Raw genomic sequence first — 25439 nt, 5'->3', positions numbered from 1 at the left:
GGACATAGGAGTAGGCAAGGACTTCATGATGAAAACACCAAAAGCATTGGCAACAAAAGCCAAAATAGACAAATGGGACCTAATCAAACTCCACAGCTTCTGCACGGCAAAAGAGACAGTCATTAGAGTGAATCGGCAACCAACAGAATGGGAAAAAATTTTTACAGTTTACCCATCTGACAAAGGGCTGATATCCAGAATTTACAAAGAACTCAAACAGATTTACAGGAAAAAAACAAACAAGCCCATTCAAAAATGGGCAAAGGATATGAACAGACACTTTACAAAAGAAGACATACATGAGGCCAACAAACATATGAAAAAATGCTCATCATCACTGGTCATTAGAGAGATGCAAATCAAAACCACATTGAGATACCATCTCACACCAGTTAGAATGGTGATCATTAAAAAATCTGGAGACAACAGATGCTGGAGAGGATGTGGAGAAATAGGAACACTTTAACACTGCTGGTGGGAGTGTAAACTAGTTCAACCATTGTGGAAGACAGTGTGGCGATTCCTCAAGGCCTTAGAAATAGAAATTCCATTTGACCCAGCAATCCCATTACTGGGTATATATCCAAAGGACTATAAATCGTTCTACTATAAGGACACATGCACATGTATGTTAATTGCAGCACTGTTTACATTAGCAAAGACCTGGAATCAACCCAAATGCCCACCAATGATAGATTGGCTTGGGAAAATGTGGCACATATATACCATGGAATATTATGCAGCAATCAAAAATGATGAGTTCGTGTCGTTTGTAGGGACATGGATGAATCTGGAGAACATCATTCTCAGCAAACTGACACAAGAACAGAAAATGAAATACCACATATTCTCACTCATAGGTGGGTGATGAAAAATGAGAACACATGGACACAGGGAAGGGAGTATCAAACACTGGGGTCTACTGGGGGGAAGAGGGGAGGGCCAGCCGGGGGGGGGGAGCTGGGGAGGGATAGCCTGGGGAGAAATGCCAAATGTGGGTGAAGGGGAGGAAAGCAGCAAAACACACTGCCACGTGTGTACCTATGGAAATGTCTTGCATGTTCTGCACATGCACCCCAAAACCCAAAATGCAATAAAATAAATAAATAAATAAATAAATAAAAAATAAACATAGGTAAGAGAACTGAGAGAGCATTTTTCAAAAGATATACAAATGGGGGCACATGTTCTCAGGACCTGCTGAGGCTATGTCACAAAAAAAATTTTTTTTAAGATATGCAAATGGCTGATACATGAAAAAATGTTCAACATCACTCATCATTAGGGAAATGCAAATTAAAACCACGATATCATCTCACATCTACCAGAATGGCTACTATCAAAAAGACATGTTGTCAAGAGTATGGAGAAAAGAGAAAAAGAGTATTCCCTGTACACTGTTGATAGGAATATAAATTAGTAAAGCCATATGGAAAACTGTATGGAGGTTCCTCAAAAAAATAGGTGCAGCAAACCACAATCGCACACATCTACCTATGTAAGAAATCTGTACATCCTGCACATGTATTCCAGAACTTAATAAAAAATAAATAGGAGAGAAAAACAAAAGTACAATTATATGATCCAGCAATCTCATCTCTTGATATTTATCCAAAAGATTTGAATCAGTTTGTTGAAGAGATGTCTGCATTCTCACGTTAACTGTAGCACTGTTCACAATAGTCAAATCATGAAATCAACTTAAGTGTCCATCAACAGATGAATGGATAAAGAAAATGTAGAGAGTATGTGTACATACACACATATATAATGGAATACTATTTAGTCTTTATGAAGAAGAAAATCCATTATTTGCAACAATATGAATGGAACTGAAAAACATTATTCTAAGTAAAATAAGTCAGACACTGAAAGATAAATACTGCATGTTTTCATGTATGAGGAATCTAAAACAATTTAACTCACAGAAGCAGTGGGCAGAATGGTTTTTACAGAGGCTGGTGTACGGAATGGGGAGATGATACAAAATCTCAATTAGACAGGAATATGTTTGTTTTCTGAGACCTGCTGCATAGCACGGTGAATACAGTTAATATTGGGATAGTATACATTGGAAAATTGCCAAGAGAGTAAATTTCAAAAATTCTTACCACACACACAAAAAACATCTAATAATTAAGGTAATATGTTAACTAGCCTGATTTAATTATTCCATTTCCATTTATATATAATATATAATTATATATTATAAACTGTCAATTTCTTTTTTTAATATATATATTTTATTGCACTTTAGCTTCTAGGGTACATGTGCAGATCATGCAGGATTGTTGCATAGGTACACACATGGCAATGTGGTTTGCTGCCACCATCCCCCTGTCACCTACATCTGGCATTTCTCCCCATGTTATCCCTCCCCAACCTCTGTACCCCCCACTGTCCCTCCCATATTTCTCCCCAACAGGCCCCAGTATGTGATGCTCCCTTCCTTGTGTTCCTGTGTTCTCAATAAACATCTACCTATGAGTGAGAACATGTGGTGCTTTTCTGTTCTTCTGTCAGTTTGCTGAGAATGATGGTTTCCAGATTCATCCATGTCCCTACAAAGGACACAAACTCATTGTTTTTTTTTATGGCTGCATAGTATTTCATGGTGTATATGTGCCACATTTCCCTTGTCCAGTCTGTCATCATGGGCATTTGGGTTCAGTTCAGGTCTTTGCTATTGTAAACAGTGCCGCAATGAACATACATGTGCATGTATCTTTGTAACAGAACAATTTACAATCCTTTTGATATATACCCACTAATGGGATTGCTGGGTCAAATGGAATTTCTATTTCTAGGTCCTTGAGGAATCACCACATTGTCTTCCACAATGGTTGAACTAATTTACACTCCCACCAACAGTGTAAAAGTGTTCCTTTTTCTCCACATCCTCTCGACCATCTGTTGTCTCCAAATTTTTTAATGATTGCCATTCTAACTGGTGTGAGGTGGTATCTCAATGTGGTTTTGATTTGAATCTCTCTAATGACCAGTGATGATGAGCATTTTTTCATATGTTTGTTGGCCTCACATATATCTTCTTTTGAACAGTGTCTGGTCATGCCCTTCGCCCACTTTTGAATGGGTTTGATTTTTTCTTGTAAATCTGTTTTAGTTCTTTGTAGATTCTGGATATTAGCCCTTTGTCAGATGGTAGATTGCAAAAATTTTTTCCCATTCTGTTGGTTGCCAGTTCACTCTAATGATTATTTCCTTTGCTTTACAGAAGCTACGGAGTTTAATTAGATCCCATTTGTCCATTTTGGCTTTTGTTGCCAATGCTTTTGGTGTTTTAGTCATGAAGTCCTTGCCCATGCCTATGTCCTGAATGGTTTTGCCTAGGTTTTTTTCTAGGGTTTTTAATGGTGTTAGGCCTTATGTTTAAGTCTTCAATCCATCTGGAGTTAATTTTAGTGTAAGGTGTCAGGAAGGGGTCCGGTTTCTGTTTCCCACACAAGGCTAGCCAGTTATCCCAATACCATTTATTAAACAGGGAATCCTTTCCCCATTGCTTTTGTCAGGGTTGTCAAAGATCAGATGGTTGTAGGTGTGTGGCGTTGCCTCCGAGGCCTCTGTTCTGTTCCATTGGTCTATATCTGCTTTGGTACCAGTACCATGCTGTTTTGATTACTGTAGCCTTGTAGTATAGTTTGAAGTCAGGTAGCGTGGTACTATCTCCAGCTTTGTTCTTTTTGCTCAGAATTGACTTGGCTATGCGGGCTCCCTTTTGGTTCCATATGAACTTTAAGTGTTTTTTTCTAGTTCGGTGAAGAGGGTCATAGGTAGCTTGAAGGGGATAATCTATAAATTATTTTGGGCAGTATGGCCATTTCATAATACTGATTCTTCCTAACCATGAGCATGAAATGTTTTTCCATCTGTTTCTGTCCTCTCTTATTTCCTTGAGCAGTGGTTTGTAGTTCTCCTTGAAGAGGTCCTTTACATCCATTGTTAGTTGTATTCCTAGGTATTTTCTCTTTGTAGCAATTGTGAATGGCAGTTCGTTCTTGATTTGGCTCTCTTTAAATCTGTTATTGGTCTATAGGCATATTTGTGATTTCTATATATTGATTTTGTATCCTGAGACTTTGCTGAAGTTGCTTATCAGTTTAAAGAGATTTTGGGCTGAGATGATGGGGTCTTTTAAATAGACAATCATGTCATCTGCAAATAGAGACAATTTGACTTCCTCATTTCCTAACTGAATACCTTTTATTTCTTTTTCTTGCCTGGTTGCTCGGGCTAGAAATTCCAATACGATATTGAATAGGAGTGGTAAGAGAGGGCATCCTTGTCTAGTGCCAGATTTCAAAGGGAATACTTCCAGTTTTTGCCCATTCAATATGCTACTGGCTGTGGGTTTGTCATAAATAGCTTTTATTATTTTGAGATACTTTCCGCTGATACATAGTTTACTGAGAGTTTTTAGCATAAAGGGCTGTTGAATTCTGTTGAAGGCCTTCTCTGCATCTATTGAGATCATCATGTGGTTTTTGTCTTTGGTTCTGTTTATGTGGTGGATTATGTTTATAGACTTGCGTTTGTTGAACCAGCCTTGCATCCCCAGGATGAAACCTACGTGATCGTGATGGATAAGCTTTTTGATGTGCTGTTGCAATTGGTTTGCCAGTATTTTATTAAAGATTTTTGCACCTCTGTTCATCATGGATATTGGCCTGAAGTTTTCCTTTTTTTGTTGAGTCACTGCTGGGTTTTGTTATCAGGATGATGTTGGTCTCATAAAATGATGTGGGAAGGATTCCCTCTTTTTGGATTGTTTGGAATCGTTTCCGAAGGAGTGGTACCAGCTCCTCTTTGTATGTCTGGTCACATTACAAGGACATTTTCAGCATCTGGTGGGAAAGTCAATGCAATTAGGACTTGGGAGTGTTGGGTGATAGGTTCAATTTCAAAGCATTATTTACTATAGTGCTGTTTCTAGGCAGTTACATGGATCACCTATGCTCACTAAATTCGTTATAATGGTGAACAAAACACTTAGGGACAGAATAGCAAGCCCAACTTACAGTCCCCCACAAAAGCTAAAATTCATATCATTGACTAGAGTGACTACAACTGATCAGGAGCTGAAAGAGGACAGAAAAATTTAGGAAGGAGGGCCCTTTCCCTCAGAGCTTGAAGCCTTCTGTATAGCCTACGCCAAAAAGTCTGGGGGAAAAAGCCTAACACTTTCAATATTTAAACATTTTGGGCACTTCCTTTGAGAAGCTGTCCATACCAAAGTGGCCATAGGCTGCAGTCCTCTGATAAATTGGCTGTTCCAGATCCCTGAAAATGACCCAAGGGCAGAGATCGAAATTCTTCTTCACAATCTCTAATAGCTCCCTCTCACTCTTCTGAGAGGTACCATAATGAAAAATGGAGACAGATAATGGATAAGAAACTCCAAAAGCGTAAGACCTGAACAAGAACCCTCCGGATCAGACCTCCTTTAACATGGGATTTTGCCACCCAATGAGCAGCATCAGCATCTGAATAGTCAACCTTGTTATAATCCTTTCCTGAAAAGGCACCTCCCTCTATGAGCACCCCAACTGCCGTAAGTGTCCACAATGATTTTCTGTCCAGTCAAACCAGCATCACCCTGAGGCCTACCAATAATAAATCTGTCACTTGGCTGTAGGTGGTAGATTGTATCCTCACCAAGGTATTTTGCAGGCACAACGGCTTTGATGACTTTCTCCTTTAGGGCATCCTCATCTCACAAAGACAAACCACTTTATCATGCTGAACAGATATAACAGTTGTGTGGACTCTATGGGAAGCACAGCACCAGTAACTTGAGTTTTAGAATCATGGTACCAAGGTAAAGTGCCATTACGGCGTAGTTCTGCCAGTTTGGCATTAAGCTTCTGTGCCAAGACAATGGTTAAAGGCACACACTCCTCAGTTTCATCAGTGGCATAGCCAAACATCAAGCCCTGGTTTCTAGCACCAATGTCTTCTTTATTTCTGTCAAGATGAACACCTTGAGCAATATCTGTTGACTGTTGCTCCAAGGTTACCAGTATATTACAAGTTCTGTAGTCAAACCCTTTGGAAGAATCACCATATCCAATGTGTTTAACAGCTTCACGAACCACTTTCTGGTAGTCAACAGCAGCAGCTCTGGATGTAACTTCCCCAGCAAGAAGGATCATTCCAGTTTTAGCAACAGTTTTACAAGCTACTTTGGCATCAGGATCCTGTTGAAGGTGGGCATCAAGGACAGCATCACTGATCTGGTCACAAATCTTATCTGGGTGGCCTTCCCCCTACCGACTCTTAAGTGAAGAGGAACATGCCCTCCTTGATCAATGCCTCATGGAAGCCGTTGAGCTGCCCGTTCATGCTGGTGTCAGTGTCGGTGAATGGAAGTGGCATTGAGAAGAACAGTAGCGAGTCAGCGGCTGCAAAATGAGCAAGCTGCAGACAGCATTCTACTCGGAGCTGGGGGCGGCGTACAGCAAACCTAAACTGTCAATTTCTAATTTTAAAAACATACAGTATTGGCCGGGTGCCAGTGGCTCACACCTGTAATCCCTGCACTTTGGGAGGCAGAGGTGGGTGGATCACCTGGGGTTGGGAGTTCCAGTCCAGGCTAACCAACACAGAGAAGCCCCATCTCTACTAAAAATACAAAATTAACTGGGCGTGGTGGTGCATGCCTGTAATCCCAGCTACTCAGGAGCCTGAGGCAGGAGAATTGCTTGAACCCGGGAGGTGGAGATTGCGGTGAGCCAAGATTGCGCCACTGCACTCCAGCCTGGGCAACAGGAGTGAAACTCCGTCTCAAAAAGAAAAAAAAAAAGATAAACAGTTACATCAAGAGTGGTCCAAATAAGGCAAGACTAAAAAAAGATAGCCAAATCATATTTAATAATCACAGCTAATATTATTAATATTTACTGATTCTCATTGTATACTCAACACTGTGCTATATATATTAAATACATTTAATCTTCAAACTATCCCACAAATTTAAATACTATCATCCCCAATGACAAATGAGGAGACAGGTTTTAAAAAACAGTATTTGGCCTGACAAACACTTTAAAATAAAATTTCTACAGTTATAACGGATACTCTTGTACATATTTTTTTCATGTCCATGACATCATCTAATTCTTACACCATACTTGTATGTTCATTTAAAGGAATTATTGCCAGGTGTCATGGCATGCACCTGTATTCCCAGCTGCTTGCATGGGGGCCTGAGGTGGGAGGATCACTTAAGCTCAAGAGTTGGCTATAGTGGGGCTATGATCATGCCTGTGAATAGTGTACTCCTGCCTGGGCAACACAGTGAGACCCCATCTCTAAAAATATAAAAGGAATTACTGTCTCTATTTTACAGAAGACAGGAGCAAAACCATTATTTAAATCGTTGAGTAAGCAGTGATGGAGGAGGTTACAGTAGAAGTAAAAGCAGCAACACTACTTGCTAGGCACAGTGCCAAGAATTTCCCATATATCCTCTCAATCCTTCCAACTCCTTAAAGTTATCATCAATTTACCAATGAGAAAAACAATCAGGGAGAGGTTTAGTTGTTTTTAGAGGTCAGATATCCAAGTGGTAGAGCCAAAACTCAGACCAAGTCTGAATGACTTCAGAACAGAAGCTCTTAACTCTTGCCATTATTTTTCTTTAGTCTTACCCTACACTAAGAGAAGAGATGGAAAATCTTTTAATTCTTAGTTTAGCATTTGGAAGGGTACCTTCCTAAGATTTTCCTTTATCTGTCCATAGAGATTCTCTTTTAAACAATGAAATTCTATAATAGGCACATTTGCAGATTCCAGTATCTAATAGTCGCTTCTTGCTTTTTTATGCTTAAAGTTGAGATCTGACCTTAAATACTCCTGGGGCGTGAGGTGACTATATACTGTGTCATCCTTCACCATTTTCCTTTACAAATCTGAGTATCACTGTTCACCTTGCAATGTAAAGAAGGGTGGGAGTGGGACAAAGAGATCATCATGATTCTTTTCTTTTCAATCAGATAATTTAGGCTCCCTATATATTATAGGTAACTTTTCCTCAAGTAAAAAGTGTTTCACTTTTCATCAATGAAAATTCCCAATTTGCTCCTATTAAACACAAAATTGAAGGCGTTTGGGAATATTCAAAACCACACACTCATGGCAGAAACTGGTTAAAAGCCAAAGAGTATCAAGGATATCAAATGGTTGGTTACTTGAACCACTCTATTATCACCTTCAACTCCTCAGTAATAAGACTAAATGTATCTGAAAGGCTAGCAAAGCTTTTTAAAGGCACTAAAATGAAAGGTAATTCATAACATTTTCAAACTGGCTAGAAATGGGTTTTTAAAGATATGGTTTAAAATTACCTGCAATATGGTTTTGCTGTATACGGCTAACAATGAAGAATATAAATGGCCTAGTTGGAGAACACGACCAGTCTAGATAAGAAACAGAGCCACCGTAAGAGATAAAAGATAAAGACAGAGTTGACTCTGAATGCTAAGCTAAATTGTTTGAATTTTCTCCTGCAAGTTAATTGGAGACTAAAGGTTTCTGAGTCCGAAAAAAAACAACAAAATAGCTTTTCTGAAAGCTAAATCTACTCTATATTGTAACCAGAGTTGACTAGGGGAAAATGTTAAGTGGAGTGGCCAATAAAGATAATGTTTTAATACTTTACACATAGGTATAAAGGGAAGTAGCAGATGGAATGAAAAGTGATCACTTCAAACAATGGTTATTATAAAGGATGATTTCACATGATTTGGAGACCAGGAGCCAAATATAATCCTAAAATACTGAGTATGACAATTGAATCTTGGAGAATTATGGAACCTTAAAATAGGATAATGCATTGAATAAGGTCTCTGGATGTGAGGTGGGGATAGGGATAAGAATTGGAAAAGAGAGACGATAAATTCTATTTTTTAATTATTGCATTTAAATTTTGAGTTTTAGCAGGTTGTTAACTGCTAGATAGGACACAAAAGGGATAGGCCAGAAGGGCAAATTTATAAATAATTTACATATTCATATCTTATATTTGTAAAGCGTTTTTTATTTTTATAGCCAATTTCAAGTATATTTCTTCATTTGATCTCTACAATTGCCCTGAAAGGTAGACAGGTTCAGATATCTGTTTTCCACATATGTAGGCACTGAAAGTTAAGTCAAATAGCTAGAAGTAATAGAACATGAATTAAAATTCAGGTGGGTGAATCCTAATGTGCATCCACATTGCTGTGTTAGTTACATGCTTATAAGATACCATGCTGACTACATGCTTCCTTCAAAATCACATCATTCTTTTGCCTTTAAAATATGATCAGAGAAAATTTATCTTTTGTCTTCAACGGACTGCTTCATAAAATAAATTTTAACACAGTCATTAATTTCACTGTTACATATGCTAACAGACAACAAGTTTATTTTAGCACCTGATTCTAGTGACAAAACATCTACTGCTCAAAGTACCTAAAAAAAAAACTCAGTTTATCATGCAGCAAAGGCAATCAATCAAGTAGAGAAATAGTAGATATGTGTGAATTTTCCTACTACATACGTAAAGTGATACTAGGCTACCAACATGTCAGTTTCCTACATCATAAAAAATTTTATTCTCTATTCTGCATTGCTCCAATTTCAGTATGTGCTGCCAAAGTGAGACACATGTCATAACTTGACAACTGTTTTTAATATTAACTTGTAGCTTAAAAATGAATATCCTATAAACACAATACTCTAACTCCCGTTAGACAATTTAGCTATCTCCCTGGGGTCAAATTTAAGTATTTAAAAAATCGTAACTATAATATCTCTAAACATATTTATAATTAATTATACCACCTCCCGTCAATTCTCCCTCTGCATCTTACATACACTCCTGGCTTCTCCCTTCTCATGCATGCATGCCAGCTCATGCCTGCAATTCCAGCGCTCTGAGAGACTGAGGCAGGAGGATCCTTTTGCCCAGGAATTCGAGACCAGCCTGGGCAACATAGGAAGACTCCATCTATACAGGAAATACAATAAAATAAAATTAGCCAGGCATGGTGGCATGCACCTGTAGTCCCAGCTACTTGGAAGGCTGAAGCAGGAGGATTGCTTAAGCCCAGGAGTTTGAGGCTGCAGTGAGATATGACTGTGCTACTGTACTTCAGCACAATCAAATATACATTAAATCATACATAATGGATTTTTCTATGAGCTTCTCTCTAACCTCAGTTTTTCCAGTTGCCAATCATTTTACAGAGTATTGTCAGATTAACTTTCCTGAAGCGCTCCTATCATCACAACAGTGTCTGTTTTCAAGTTTTTGTTGTCTTTTATTTAAGCTGTTTATTGAGAATTTACTATGTTCCATTCATTCACTACTAAGCACCTGACATACATTATCACATTTAACCCTCACAACAGACTCCTTGTTCAATTGTGTACTTTAACTTAGCAAAATAAGTAACTTGTCCAATGTCAAAAGTTAAATGGCACAGCGAGGGCCTGGAGTCTGTTTGACTCCAGGGCATTTTAACAACTATTCTGTAGATTCATATGGCTCCCCTTGCCTTAGTCCTAGAATACTTTTTCTAATTTCTTTCTTCCCTCCCAACTTCTGAATCAAACTACTTGCTATTTCCCATATAAGCCCTGCAATTTCCCACCTCCTTTGGGAAGTGCCCACATTCCCAAAGGAAGTTTATTAATAGTCAACTCTTACAGCACGTATTTTGTGTACTGTTTTTGTCATTAAACTTTGACATACTGTTTCTTATACCCAAAAACACCTTCTCTTCAATTTTTTATCTGTTATGATTTTCCTCTTCCATCAAGTATTCTATGAAAACTTCCTTAATTTTGCCTGTCCTCTCCCTCCTCTACAAACTACCCTTCTACGGTACTTAATCTATGCCTTCACTGTAGCATTTATTTTCTACCTTGAAATCAGAATGCTTACTAATTGCAAGCCCCGGAGACAGAGTTTGTAACTCATATTTGATGAGTTCATAATATATAAAATATATTTTGCTATATTGTGCTATATACAAATATTTTTTTGAATGAAAATCTTTTTAATCAAAGAACTACTTACTAGGAGAAAGGAGGGTTGTGCCTTCTATGCATGTCCTCTCATCCAAGTACTAACCAGGCCTGATCCTGCTTAACTTACAAGATCAGATGAGATCAGGCACAGTCAGGGTGGTATGGCCAGAGAGGGATGTTCTCATGCAAAAATTTTACAAATACAGTTAAATCGATATGGATTGCTGGAAAATGGAGAGCTGGCACTTAAACCTAAAATTCATTCTAAGAACAGAGTATCATTTATCAGAGAGATGCATATGAGGCTGGGTTCCGGTCATTCTTCTATTAAATTAATACTTTCCTTTAAATAAATGAGGAAGAGTAATTGTTTCCGTTTAAATCTCTCTCCTTGGGACAATGTTCCCAAGACTGGAAAAACTATAAATTCTAGTAGAATGAAGAAATAATAAACAGAAAGATAAAGTAGAAAAACCTTAAGACAAATACATTTACAGAATACAGATATTCTTCTCTTTTTTTGGGGGGGAGGGGCATCAAAAAAAATCACCCAGGCTGAAGAGCAGTAGCACAATCAGCTCATTGCAGCCTCAAACTCCTGGGCTCAAGCAATCCTTCTGCTTCAGCCTCCCAAGTAGCTGGGACTACAGATGCATGTCACCTCACCATGCCTAGTTAGTTTTATTGTATTTTCTGTATAGAGTCTTCCTATCAATTCCTATGTTGCCCAGGCTTGTCTCAAATTCCTGGGCAAAGGGATCCTCCTGCCTCAGCCTCTCAGGGCACTGGGATTGCAGGCACGAGCTGACATGTATGCAAGCATGCATGCATTCATTCATTCATTTATAGCATTGCTCTGTTGCCCAAGCTGGAGTGCAGTGGCTTGATCTCAGCTCACTGCAACCTCTGCCTCCTGGATTCAAGCAATTCTCCTGCCTTAGCCTCCTGCGTAACTGGGATTCCAGGTGCCCGGCACCACATCGGGCTAATTTTTTGTTTTTTTTTTTTAAATAAAGATGGGGTTTCACCACGTTGGTCAGGCTAGTCTTCAACTCCCAACCTCAGGTAATCAGCCCGCCTTGGCCTCCAAAGTGCTTGGATTACTGGCGTGAGCCACCACGCCTGGCCAATTTTTTGTATTTTTAGTAGAGACAGGTTTTCACCATGGTGGCCAGGCTGGTCTCATACTCCTGATCTCAAGTGATTTGCCCACCTTGGCCTCCCAAAGTGCTAGGATTATAGGTGTGAGCCACTGCCCCAACCCTGGCCCTACTTATTTAAAAGTAGTCCATTATTTTTTACTTTCATTTACTTTGTGCTAAAGTAAAAAAAAATATATAGCAAAGAGAAACAGGGTATACATATACAGAAATAGGCATGTGTATATGCTATATATACATACATAAAACATTCAAGGTACCATTTATGACAATGTTAAAAATTAAAATCAGCTGGGCACAGTGGCTCACACCTATAATCCTGGCACTTTGGGAGGCTGAGGCAGGCAGATCACTTGAGGCCAGGAGTTTGAGACCAGCCTGACAAACATGGTAAAAACCTGTCTCTACTAAAAATACAAAAACTAGCCAGGCATGGTGGCATGCGCCTGTAGTCCCAGCTACTCAGGAGGCTGAGGCAGGAAAATTGCTTGAACCCGAGAAGTGGGAGGTTGCAGTGAGCAGAGATCATGCCACTGTACTCCAGCCCAGGAAACAGAGCAAGACTCCATTTCAAAAAAGGGTGAAAATTGGGCTAGGCGCAGTGGCTCATGCCTGTAATCCCAGCACTTTTCGGGAGGCTGAGGCAGGCGGATCACGAGGTCAAAGATCGAGACCATCCGGGCCAACATAATGAAACCCTGTCTCTACTAAAAATACAAACATTAGCTGGGCAAGGTGGTGTACACCTGTAGTCCCAGCTACTGGGGAGGCTGAGGCAGGAGAATTGCTTGAACCCAAGAGGTGGAGACTGCAGTGAGCCAAGATCACACCACTACACTCCAGTCTTGTGACAGAGCAAGACTCCATCTCCCCCCCACCAAAAAAAAGGTTAAAATTATCCAAACATACTTCCTTTAAAAAAAAGATTAAAGCAAATAATCCATAATAGAATAACTCATTAAGAACTATTATTTTGTTATTAAGGAGTTAATGGTATCAAGGCAGTCTGAAGGTTAGGCATGGTTAGTTCATGCCTTTAATCCCAGCACGTTGGGAGGCTAAGGTGGGTGAGTCACTTGAGTTCAGGAGTTAGAGAACAGCCTTGGCAATATAGTGAGACCCCATCTCTACATAAAGTACAAAATACAGCCAGTTGTGGTGGCACGTGCCTATAGTCCCAGCTACTTGGGAGGGTGAGGCAAAAGGATCACCTGAGCCTGGGGACATCAAGGCTGCCGTGAACTGTCACACCACTACACTACAGCCTGGGCAAAAGAGTGAAACCCTGTCTCAAAATACAAAAAACATAAAACAAAATACAAATATAATGGCAATCTGAAAGAAACCATGCAAATTTAAGGTTCCATGCCTAGCCTACCTATCCTCATCAAAATCTTTTCCATACTGTTATGAACAAACAGCTCAAGCCCCAGAAGGATATATTGATGCCTCTAACTTCATCAACTTCTTTTTTTAAGAGATGTTTTGTCATGTTGCCCAGGCTGGTCTCAAACTCCTGAGCACAGGCAATCCACCCACCTCAGCCTCCCAAAGTGCTGGGTTTCCAGGCATGATCCACTATACTCAGCCCATAATCAACTCTTAAAGCACTTATTTTCTGTACTGCTTATTTTGCCATTAATCTGTCATACCCAGCACTGCCATATATTATCAATTTTTTTTTTTTTTTTCAGAAAGGGTCTGACTCTGTGGCCCAGATTAGAGTGCAGTGGTGCAATTTCAGCTCAATGCAACCTCAACTTCCCAGGCTCAAGCAATCCTCCCATGTTCAGCCCTCCCAAGTAGCTGGGACTACGGGCAAGTGCCATCATGCCTGGCTAATTTTTTTTATTTTTGTAGATATGGGGTTTCACTATGTTGTCCAGGCTGGTCTCAGGAACTCATGGGCTCAAATAATCCTCCTGCCTCAGTCTCCCAAAGTGCTGGACTTTCAGTCATGAGCCACCAGGCCTGGCCTTTTATCAATTTTTTAGGTATTAATATGAGTACTTTATCTTCCCAACTAGACTGCAAATATTCTACAGAACTCCAATCTACTGGTAGTGGCTCTGAGAGTCCTGTACAGTGTTATGTATGTTCATATCAGAAACTCAGTACCTGCTACATTATTTTGTTTTTTTTGAGACAAGTTCTCACTTTGTTACCAGGTTGGAGTACGGTGGCACAATCTTGGCTCACTGCAGCCTTGACCTCCCAGGTTTAAGCAATCCTCCTGCCTCAATCCCCACAAGTAGCTGGGACTACAGGTGCTCACCACCACAGCCAGCTAAGTTTTTGTATGTGTTGTAGAGACAGGGTTTCACCACATTGCCCAGACTGGTTTCAAACTCCCGAGCTCATGTGATTCACCCACCTTGGGCTCCCAAGGTGCTAGAATTACAGGAGTGAGCCACTGCACCTAGCCTATTATCAAATTTTTATGGATGAGTACCTTATCTTCCCAACTAGACTGCAAATATTCTACAGAACTCCAATCTACTAGTAATGGCTCTGAGAACCCTGCACATTGCTATCTATGTATGCTCATATTAGAAACTCAATACATGCTACAGTAAATTTGAATATTTAAATACTAGATATGATGGGAAGAGAAAAACCACACCTATTGCCAAATATTTACTAGCTCAAGAAAGATTTTTCCCAAATTCTCTAATGACAATCAGAATGAAGTAGTTAAGAACTGATGCAAATAGGCCAGGCGCGGTAGCTCACGCCTGTAATCCCAGCACTTTGGGAGACCAAGGCAAGTGGATCATGAGGTCAGGAGTTTAAGACCAGCCTGGCCAAGATGGTGAAACTTGGTCTCTACTAAAAATACAAAAAATTAGCCAGGTATGGTGATGGGCACCTGTAATCCCAGCTACTCAGGAGGCTGAGGCAGAGAATTGCTTGAACCCGGGAGGCAGAGGTTGCAGTGAGCCAAGATCACGCAACTGCACTCCAGTCTGGGTGACAGAGCGAGACTCCGTCTCAAAAACAAAAACAAAAGAAATGATGCAAATAATCACTACCTTGGTGACAGCAATGTTTTTACACACTCTGTATAATGGGCCCCTGATATACTTTCGTGTTGCATATGTGTTGTATGTATCGTGGTGTAACACACAATTATGTATAAATATAATTTTTTTTAAAAAGCAAATAGTTCCATAAAACCTACTATGAAGAACAATTCAATGTTCTACCTCCTCCACCTGAGTTCTGCCTAGAGACCACTTTTTTTCCTTTTTTTAAATGTTTTCTTTTTTTTTTTTAAGACGGGGTTTCACTATGTTGGTCAGGCTGGTCTTGAACTCCCAATCTCAGGTGATCCACCCACATTGGCCTCCAAAAGAGACCACTTTTAACTCTTTCAGTTGTTTCTTCTTAAACTTACCTTCGTATTTCTAGTAACATGCACAGAAAAAGGCTGTATTTACAAAATATGTGTGTATGTACTATATATACATACATGCCATTTCTTGTGTTTTTTCCAGTTATCTGCTGACCATTTCTTATGGAAGATGAGTATTTAGCTCTCTTTCATAGTACATTTCCCTCTCCAACAAGTTGTGTCTAACTTTTTAGTTGAATCACTAATACATCCTATGAAAGGAAAGTAAGTATCAGGACTCCAAAATCACTAAGCTGAGGGAAATGTAAGGCTGGGAATTATGTTAAACAAACCTGTCTCCCAGTTTTTTCCTAAATAAGATAGCTACAAGGATAAAAAGCTACAAAGCTCCCTCACCCTTTGCCCACAAGGGAATTCCTTGTGGATGAAGGACAGACAGAACTCAGTCATCCCTCTGAGGTTCACCTGAGACAAATGCATATCTGACTGCTTCCTCTGCCCTATTGTTTATGTAAAAATGCAGATTCACTGGGCCAGACGAAATCGTGTATTCAGTGGAAGAAAAGAATGAAACCATCTGTCTCTTATCCACTTATGATGCCCCCCAACCCCCTGCACACACACCCCCAACTAATTCTTATCAACTGGAAGTGCCAACCTCAAATTGTTCCACCTTACTGGATCAAACCAATGTACATACTAATGTCTCATGTCTCCCTAAAATGTGTAAAAAGCAAGCTATACCCCAATCACCTTGGGCAACTGTTGTCAGGACCTCCTAAGGCTGTGTTACAGGCACATCCTTAGCCTTGGCAAAATAAACTCTCTAAATTGACTGAGATCTATCTCAGACATTTTGGCTTCACAATCCCCACATTCCCTGGTAGAAGACTCAATATATTTTTAAATGTATACATTCAAACAAATCAAGTAACCTATCAGCTTCAAGAGTGAGTGTGTGAGAGTGTGTGTGTGTGTGTGTGTGTCTATTGTTTCTGGAGCCCTATATCCTCCTACTCTATGTTCAATTTTTTTCTTTCTGCCCATATCCACTCATCATCCTCCATCTGTTCCAGGTCCAAGAAGGCTGACTCTATAGACTGCATTACCTATATTCTCTTGTTCTCTGGCTTCCAGTCAATGGAAATTAACCACTGGGGAAGAAGGAAAGATTGAATGGGTTTAGTATTCTTTCAGCTTCTATTGTTTAGCGTAGGTTATGTTCCTCTAAGGCCACAATTCACATCACGTGGCCCCACTTATACAGTATAGCTCTGGTAACTTCCAGTATCAACTCCCTCCCTTGTACCTTCAGTCCTAGGTTTAGTAGGCTTCTTGCTGTTACGCCTGGGGGTTCTTTACCATCCTTGTTTATTCACTTATCTCTGGACATACCCTTGAGAGCAGGCCTTTCATTAAATTCTCTTCCATTACTGGGGTTGATTTTGCTACTATTTCCTGCATGGAATCTGACAGAACCATGTTCCGACTAAACTCCTCTAAATGTGTAGCACATCCTCCCCCTTGGGAAATTCCCCTGACCTCTCTTTCTTCATCTTCTCTCTTGCTGGGAGCTCTCCAACAGCTTCCTGAGAAAGGGTACACAGAGGTAAATTTTTTGATACCTTGATTTACTTGGCACCAGGGCAGATTATATCCTCTTTGAGGATCACATAATGTTTTTGTTTTTTTAAGACAAGAGTTTTGCTTTTGTTGCCCAGGCTGAAGTGCAATGGTGCAATCTCGGTTCACCTCAACCTCCACCCAACAGGTTCAAGTGATTCTCCTGCCCAAGTAGCTGGGATTACAGGCATTCGCCACCACACCCAGCTAATTTTTCTATTTTTAGTAGAGATGGGGTTTCACCATGTTGGTCAGGCTGGTCTCGAACTCCTGACCTCATGATCCGCCTGCCTCAGCGTCCCAAAGTGCTGGGATTACAGGTGTGAGCCGCTGCGCCCGGCTGAGGATCATATACATATTCTTTTGCTTCCTTGAATCCAACCTGAATGTCTTGCAGCTTCTAATGACTTCTGGTTCTGCCTTCTTGTTGTTCTCCCCAAGGAAATATTTACAGCAAGAGGGACCCTTCTCTTCTAATATAGAGTAGGGGAAAAATCACCATAGCATAAATATGTAAAAATTACTACTTTGGTATAGGTATTTTTTTTTTTTTTTTTTTTTTGGTATAAGGTTTTGTGTATCTGTGTGAGTCAACAATGATGTCCAGTGTTGGGAACAACATAGAAAAACAAACATTGTATACTGCTGACTCTATAAAACTGTACAGTGTTTCTGAAGGGTAATTTTGCATTATCTACTGAAATTTTAAAATAAACCTTTGGGCTAGGTGCAGTGGCTCACGCCTGTAATCCCAGTACTCTGGGAGGCCAATGTGGATGGATCACCTGAGGTCAGGAGTTCGAAACCAGCCTGGTCAACATGGTGGAACCCCGTCTCTACTGAAAATACAAAAATCAACCAGGCATGGTGGTAGGCCCCTGTAATCTCAGCTACTAGGGAGGCTCGGGAGGCTGAGGCAGGAGAATTGCTGGAACCTGGGAGGAGGCGGGTGCAGTGAGCCGAAATCGTGCCATTGCACTCCAGCCTGGGTTGATAACAACAAGACTCTGTATCTAAATAAATAAATACACCTTTGATTTATCTATTCCTCTTCCAGAAATTTATCCTATACAATATATTTCTGTAAGGATGTCCACTGTCACATTATTTGTATGGATAGAGAATCCTGGATCAAAATATTCAAAATTCAGAATGCTCCAAACACCAAAAGTAGAGTAGGTGCTTAAATGCCCATCAGTAGAAAAACTGAATAAATTATAGTAAAATCCATATAATGGAATACTGTGAATCTGTAAAAGCTACACCGTCAAACAAGAAAGGTAGTAGCCACATGTGCATAGTGAGTACTTGAAATGTGGCTAGAGTAACTGAATTTTAAGTTTTAATTTTAATTAACTTAAATTTAAAAACTTTCTTGATCCATTATTAGAAAACTTTTACATATTTCTAGAACAATTTGGGTATGTGAAACTACTTTTTCAGCTATGAACTTAATAAAACCTAAATACAGTTCAAGTATTTCTAATGAAAATTTATCCTTCTAAGTGAGACATGCCATGAGTATAAAATATACAATGAATTTCAAAGATTCAGTATTTTTAAAAAGAGGTAGGCCAAGCTGGTGACTCACATCCTTAATCCCAGCATTTTGGGTGGCCGAGGCAGGCAGATCATTTGAGGTCAGCAGTTCGAGACCAGCTTGGCCAACATGGTAAAATCCCATCTCTACTAAAATACAAAAATTAGCCAGGTGTGGTAGTGCATGCCTATAATTCCAGCTACCTGGAAGGCTGAGGCACGTCTCAGAATCTCTTGAATCTGGGAGGCAGAGGTTGCAATGAGCCAAGATCGCACCACCGCACTCTAGCCTGGGCAACAGAGCGAGTACACCCCATCTTCAAAATAAGAAAGAAAGAAAGAAAGAAAAAGGAAGTATCTCATTTCTTAAATTTTATATTTACTACATGTTGAAATGGTAATAATTTTCATATACCTTTATTGTATTAAATAAAAAACACTGTTAAAATTAATTTCACTGTTTTTACCTTTTTTAAAAAAAATATACTGGTCTTTTTACTTTTAAATGTGGCTACTAGAGCATGAAGCTCTTTATGAACTAACATGAAAAGTGAAAAAAAGCTTCAGAGCAGTGTTTATATGCCATCCCATTTTTATGAATATACATAGAAGATGTTTATAGTTATTAACAAAATATTCAGAAGAATATATACAATATTGTTTTCAACTAATATCTCTGAAAAATGAGGATAACAGTTCCCACTTTCCACTTCTGTACTATTTGTGTATCTTACAAAATACTCACACAAAAAAGTATGTGTTGCATTTATAATTTGAGGAAAAAACACAAAGATACTGCTTTTCTGAAAACAAACAACTATAAAAACTTTAAATTATAATTACTTATTAACGTCTGTAGAAAACAGCAGCAGTTGGCCAGCGCAGAGGCTAACACCTATCTGCAATCCCAGCACTTTGGGAGGCCAAGGCGGATGGATCACTTCAGGTCAGGAGTTCCAGACCAGCCTGGTCAACATGGTGAAACCCCATCTCTACTAAAAATACAAAATTACTCAAGCCTTAAACAATTTCATAAGCAGTGCAACGATAAAATACGAATTTCTAAATAAATCACTTATGTGATTATTAGGGTCATGACTCTTTAGGAATTCCTCTACCACACAAATAGAAATATATTACATTTTTAATTTTAATATATAAGAAAGCAGTTTTTACCAAAGGAATAAACGATTATGTGAAAAATTCCAAAGGAGACCTCTAATACTTTAAAACATAATGTCAGGTTCATGATTCTGATTGCATTTATTCTTTTTTCTTCTTCTTTTTTCCTGAACATCTTTCTTGAATTAATTGCATTTATTCTTTTATCATGTTAATAACTCACAATGACAAACTCTTAAAGAATCCCAATCACCAAACTCACAGGGCTATTGCTTTGCTCTCCAAGTACTCCATGCAGATTTTCTCTATTCCCTTTAATCAATTACTTTCCCAGAAACAGGGGTCTGAAGTGTCAGGCCTCTAAAAAAGCATTATAAGAGATTCCAACTTCTAACTTCAAGTGATTTACAGCTTACTAGAGAAAAAAGTATGTTCCAAAGGTTAGCAAATTAGTAGATAATTACCTTTACCTAGACGGCTCATTGGTATGCAAATCAAAAACATGGCAATTAAAGTGGGGAGATAGTTTGCTTGTCACTGAAGAAATACCAAACAACCATTTCAGAGTTATCAGAGCTAATAAGGACTCATATCTGGTGCTATCTATAAATTAAACTGAAGCAGTGAAAATAGAGAATATTTCAGGACCACAAGTGAGACTGTATCAGTAGAAAAGGGAAAAAGAAAAATCTGATAAGAAAGGAAAGCTAACAAGAACACAAATGTCAACAGGTTTAGAGTACAATTAACTTTTATTATTGTAGTATTGCTGACTGAGAATATGAGCAACGTTCTGATTTTGACCAGACAGTCTTATAGGGGAGGAAAGCATTTGAGGATATTCTTATAAACAAAAAATAAGAACAAAAGGTCAATCTATATGATTACTATACTACAAAATCTAACAGGAAGAAGAGTTAACTAAGCTAAAACTACCTTTTCATTCAACAAGGTAAGTACCCACTTGGTACAAAAAAAACTTGGATGGTCATTGTCAAGAAAAAGGCTGCTGAGGCAGAATGCTTATTTTTAAGAAGCTTAAAATTGCCAGGCGCAGTGGCTCACGCGTGTAATCCCAACACTTTGTGAGGCCGAGGTGGGCAGATCACCTGAGGTTGGGAGTTTGAGACCAGCCTGACCAACATGGAGAAACCCCATCTCTACTAAAAATGCAAAATTAGCCGGGCATTGTGGCACATGCCTGTAATCCCAGCTACTTGGGAGGCTGAGGCAGATGAACCACTTCAATCTGGGAGGTGGAGGGGTTTTGGTGAGTGGAGATCGTGCCATTGCACTCCAGCCTGGGCAACAAGTGCAAAACTCCATCTCTAAAACAAAAAACTTAAAATCTAGTATAGATATCAGATAAGTAAATAAATAAATAAAAAATACAAGCTGAGCACGGTAGCTCACACCCGTACCCAGAACTTTGGGAGGCCAAGGCAGGTAGATCACCTGAGGTCAGGAGTTCAAGACCAGCCTGGCCAACATGGTGAAACCCCACCTCTAATAAAAATTAAAAATTAGCTGGACGTGGTGGTGCGCACCAGTAATTCCAGTTACTCAAGAGGTCAAGACAGGAGAATTGCTCGAACCCAGGAGGTGGAGGTTGCAGTAAGCTGAAATCACTCTATTGCACTCCAGTCTAGGCAACAAGAGCAAAACTCCATCTCAAAGAACGAAAAAAAGAAAAAACCAATACAGTGCTGTTTGGTAAATGCCATATAAATGCCATACTAAAACTGTAGAAAATGTCGCGGGAGTTACTTGTAGAGGAAGTGCATTCTAAGAAAACTTGTAAAGGCGGGAAAAGAATATAAGCCCCAAGAAAGACACAAAAGACATCCACTCCTAAAAATGAAAAGAAAAAAAAAAGGAAACAAAATATTAACACAAACACACTGACATCAGTAAAATTAAACAAATGCTTTATCCAAACATAAGATTTTTAATCACCATAATGAAACTGAACACTGGAAATTATGCCTTTTTTTTTTTTTTTCCTCCTAACAGGGTCTCACCATTGATGCCCTGACTGGAGGGCAGCAGCACCATCATGGCTCACCACAGCCTCCAATTCCTGGGCTTAGGTAATCCTCCCACCTCAGCCTCTCAAGTAGCTGGGACTACAGGAATGCACATCTAGTCAATTTTTTGTATTTTTTGTAGGTACAGGGTCCCACTATGTTGTCCAGGAGGGTCTGGAACTCCTGGGTTCAAGTGGTCCTCTTGCCTCAATCTCCCAAATTGCTGAGATTATAGGCATAAACCACTGCACCTGGCCTAGCTATGTCATTTTTAAAGCCTACTTTAAAATGTGTTGTGTAAATGACCTACTGAAAAACACCTCAGAGTAATTCTTGAGTCAAACTGAGAGTTAGCACAGTGGCTAACCCCCGTAATCCCAGCACTTTGGGAGGCCAAAGGTGGAGGATCGCTGTAGGCCAGGAGTTGAAGACCAACTTGGGCAGCACAGTAAGACCTCATCTCTATGAGAAATAAAAATTAAATTAGCTAGGTATGGTGGTGCACGCCTATTTGAGCCCAGGAGTTGAAGGTTGCAGTGAGCTATGATCATGCTGCCGTATTCCAGCCTGGGTGATAGAACAAGACCCTGTCTCTAAAAAAAACAAAAATAAAACAATTTGCTTGAACAGCCCCAGAACTCAGAAAGCCACTTTACTTACTATTATTACTGGTTTATTATAAAGGAATAGCCAAATGAAAGAGATGCAAAGAGCAAGCTTTAGGGGGATGTGGTGAAGTTTTCCATGGCTTCTCCAGTCAAACCAGCCTCCCAGCACCTTGAAATATTCACCAATTCAGAATCTCTCCAAACACTGTTATTTAGGATCTTTTATGGAAGTTTTATCAGATAGGCATGATTAAATTACTGGCCATTGGTGACTGACTATCTCTAGCCCCTCTTTGCCTTCCCACAGGTTGGAGATAGGGCCCCATGCCTTGGTCTTTCTGGCAACCAGCCCCCTAAGCTGAAGCTATCTAGGGGCCTGCCAAGAGTGGATTCATTTAAACAAAAGATGCTCTTGGCTGGGCACAGTGGCTCACACCTGTAATCCCAGCACTTTGGGATGCCCAGGCAGGTGGATCACAAGGTCAGGAGTTAGAGACCAGCCTGGCCAACATAGTGAAACCCCATCTCTACTAAAAACACAAAAACTAGGTAGGCATGGTGGCAGGTGCCTATAATCCCAGCTACTTAGGAGGCTGAGGCAGGAGAATCGTTTGAACCTGGGAGGCAAAGGTTGCAGTGAGCCAAGATGGCGTGCCACTGCACTCCAGCCTGGGCAACAGGGCCAGACTCTGTCTCAAAAAAAAAAGAAAGAAAGAAAATAGAAAAAAGAGTTAACAACTTCTATAATAAAAGCTACCACAAATATAATTAAGAAACAAATAGAAATATTGGAAAATGATTCCCAACATACAGGACAAGAGTATATGCGTGTGCTCACACCATGCATACATGCACACAGCCGTCTCAAAAAAAAAAATTAAAAGATGCTCTTATCACCCTCATTCAAACAAAAGACTCACTTTTCACTTCTATGCTTAAGGAAATTCCAAGAGATTCAGAAGCTCTAGGTCAGTTGCTAGGGACAAAGACCAAATATACATTTCTTATTGTATCACAGCCATATTAAGTACTGAGACACTAAGACAAAAAAATACAACCCCTACCCTACTCTTAAGGAGCTTATTTACAATTTACAGGCTCAAAGTTCTTCACTTTAATTTAAGTACTTTTTTTTTTTTTTTGAGACAGGTTCTCATTCTGTTGCCCAGGCTGGAGAAAAATGGTGCTATCACAGTTCACTGCAGCCTCTACCTCCCAGGCTCAAGAAATCCTCTCCCATTAGTCTCCCGAGTAGCTGGGACTTCAGGTGCACACCATCGTATCCAGCTAATTTTTGTAATTTTTGTAGAGATGGGGGTCCCACTATGTTGCCCAGGTTGGTCTCAAACTCCTGGGCTCAAGCAGTCCTCCTTCCTCGCCCTCCCAAAGCGTTGAGATTTCAGGCATGAGCCACTGAGCCCAGCCTCATGCACATTTTTAAAACACTAGGTAAAGTGGAAAATGGCTTTCATCAAAAAGTTTCTAATCTTACCAAAAAGACAATGTTAAAATAAGTCTTAAGGCAGGCTATCTTATACATAAAGCAGAAAAGCCAAGGGCTCTGGGATCACATAAAATGAATTCAAATCCCTTCTATCACTTATAATAGAACTATGGATAAAATATTTAATCTCTCTGAGCCTCAATTTCCTTATATGTAAAAAGGAGAATGCTGACAATGAACTTAAAATGTACTGTTAATATTAAAGAAATATATACAAAGGATACAGCATACTGCATAACACATTAACAAACACAGCAAGGGATACAACTCTGGGTAAGAGGGAAAAGCAGAAAGTATTGTGATTTGGTCAAATGAACTATCAATCTTGCTATAAATTTTAAGTATAAAATGATAAGGTATAAAATATAGAAGGATAAGATTCCTTTAAGATGCCTACAAAAACTATAAAATTTATTTTCATTAAGTATGTACTGATTACCCTTATGTGAATCATTATTGCAAAAAACATTTGCAGGTCATTTATATAGTCGATGAATCACCTGGATCAGTGGTTTGTATCTGGGGTTCATGACCTAATTTCCATGAATCTCTGCATATTGTATGAACAGTATGTGTGTTTCAGAGGAAGGACCCAGATGACTATCAGTCACAAAACAACCTGTTTAATACTATAATTTTTTGTTTAATATTAGACAGTTAAATTTGCATGTCCAGTATACATAAACTGGAGTTTATACAGTTTTCAATGTAAGACAATGTGATTTCCAATACTAAGACGGAAGAACCACTATTTAATGCATAACTTATTTTCTTCCAGATATTTTTGGTCCATAAATATTTGAGTGTCTAGTACTTCAGAGCATAAATGAACATCAAATGATAGTTACAGCCCTCAATTACAGATTGAGTTACAAAAAAAGAATAAATTAATGCGTACTTTTCTAAAATTTTAAGAACTAAAATTTAATTGCCAATAGGAGGGTATGGAATCTTCCTAGAGAAAGGAAGAGCAGGTGAACAAGTTGAATTTTAAATGAAATGATGAACAGTCTCTTGGAAAAAGGTCCATTTACATCAGTGGTTTTCAAATTGTAGGATGCGACCCATTTGTGTGCCATAAGACTTGAAAGGCTGAGGCAGGAGAATCACTTGAACTCAGAAGGCTGAGGTTGCAGTGAGCCACGATTGTGCCATTATACTTTAGCCCAGTGAGACTCTGTCTAAAAAAAAAAAAAAAAGTTGGTATGCAGGCCAGGCGTAGTGGCTCATGCCTATAATCTCAGCACTGGTCAGACGCAGTGGCTCATGCCTGTAATCCCAGCACTTTGGGAGGCCGAATTCTGGCAGATCACGAAGTCAAGAGATCGAGACCATCCTGGCCAACATGGTGAAACCCCGTCCCTACTAAAAAAAATACAAAAATTAGCTGGGCATGGTGGCGCGTGCCTGTAGTCCCAGCTACTGGGGAGGCTGAGGCGAAATTGCTTGAACCCGGGAGGCAGAGGT

General features: G+C 39.5%; 1 protein-coding gene and 1 pseudogene across 17 annotated transcripts in view; both read right to left on the bottom strand.

Moving 5' to 3' along the window:
• PALS1 (protein associated with LIN7 1, MAGUK p55 family member) overlaps positions 1–25439 on the bottom strand; it is a 108748-nt gene that overhangs the window by 74910 nt on the left and 8399 nt on the right. For 2 of the 17 annotated variants that reach the window (XM_078335216.1, XM_078335215.1), the window contains exon 2: positions 4663–4862. The exons of the other annotated variants lie outside the window; for them this stretch is intronic. The gene's annotated coding sequence lies outside the window, so the exon portion shown is untranslated. The remainder of the gene's footprint in view (positions 1–4662; positions 4863–25439) is intronic. 17 annotated transcript variants of the gene reach the window in all.
• LOC144577429 (S-adenosylmethionine synthase pseudogene) lies at positions 5059–6535 on the bottom strand (annotated as a pseudogene).

Source organism: Callithrix jacchus, chromosome 8, assembly GCF_049354715.1.
Source record: "Callithrix jacchus isolate 240 chromosome 8, calJac240_pri, whole genome shotgun sequence".
In the NCBI taxonomy this organism is placed as follows: Eukaryota; Metazoa; Chordata; class Mammalia; order Primates; family Cebidae; genus Callithrix; species Callithrix jacchus.
This window is presented reverse-complemented; position numbering and strand designations above follow the sequence as displayed.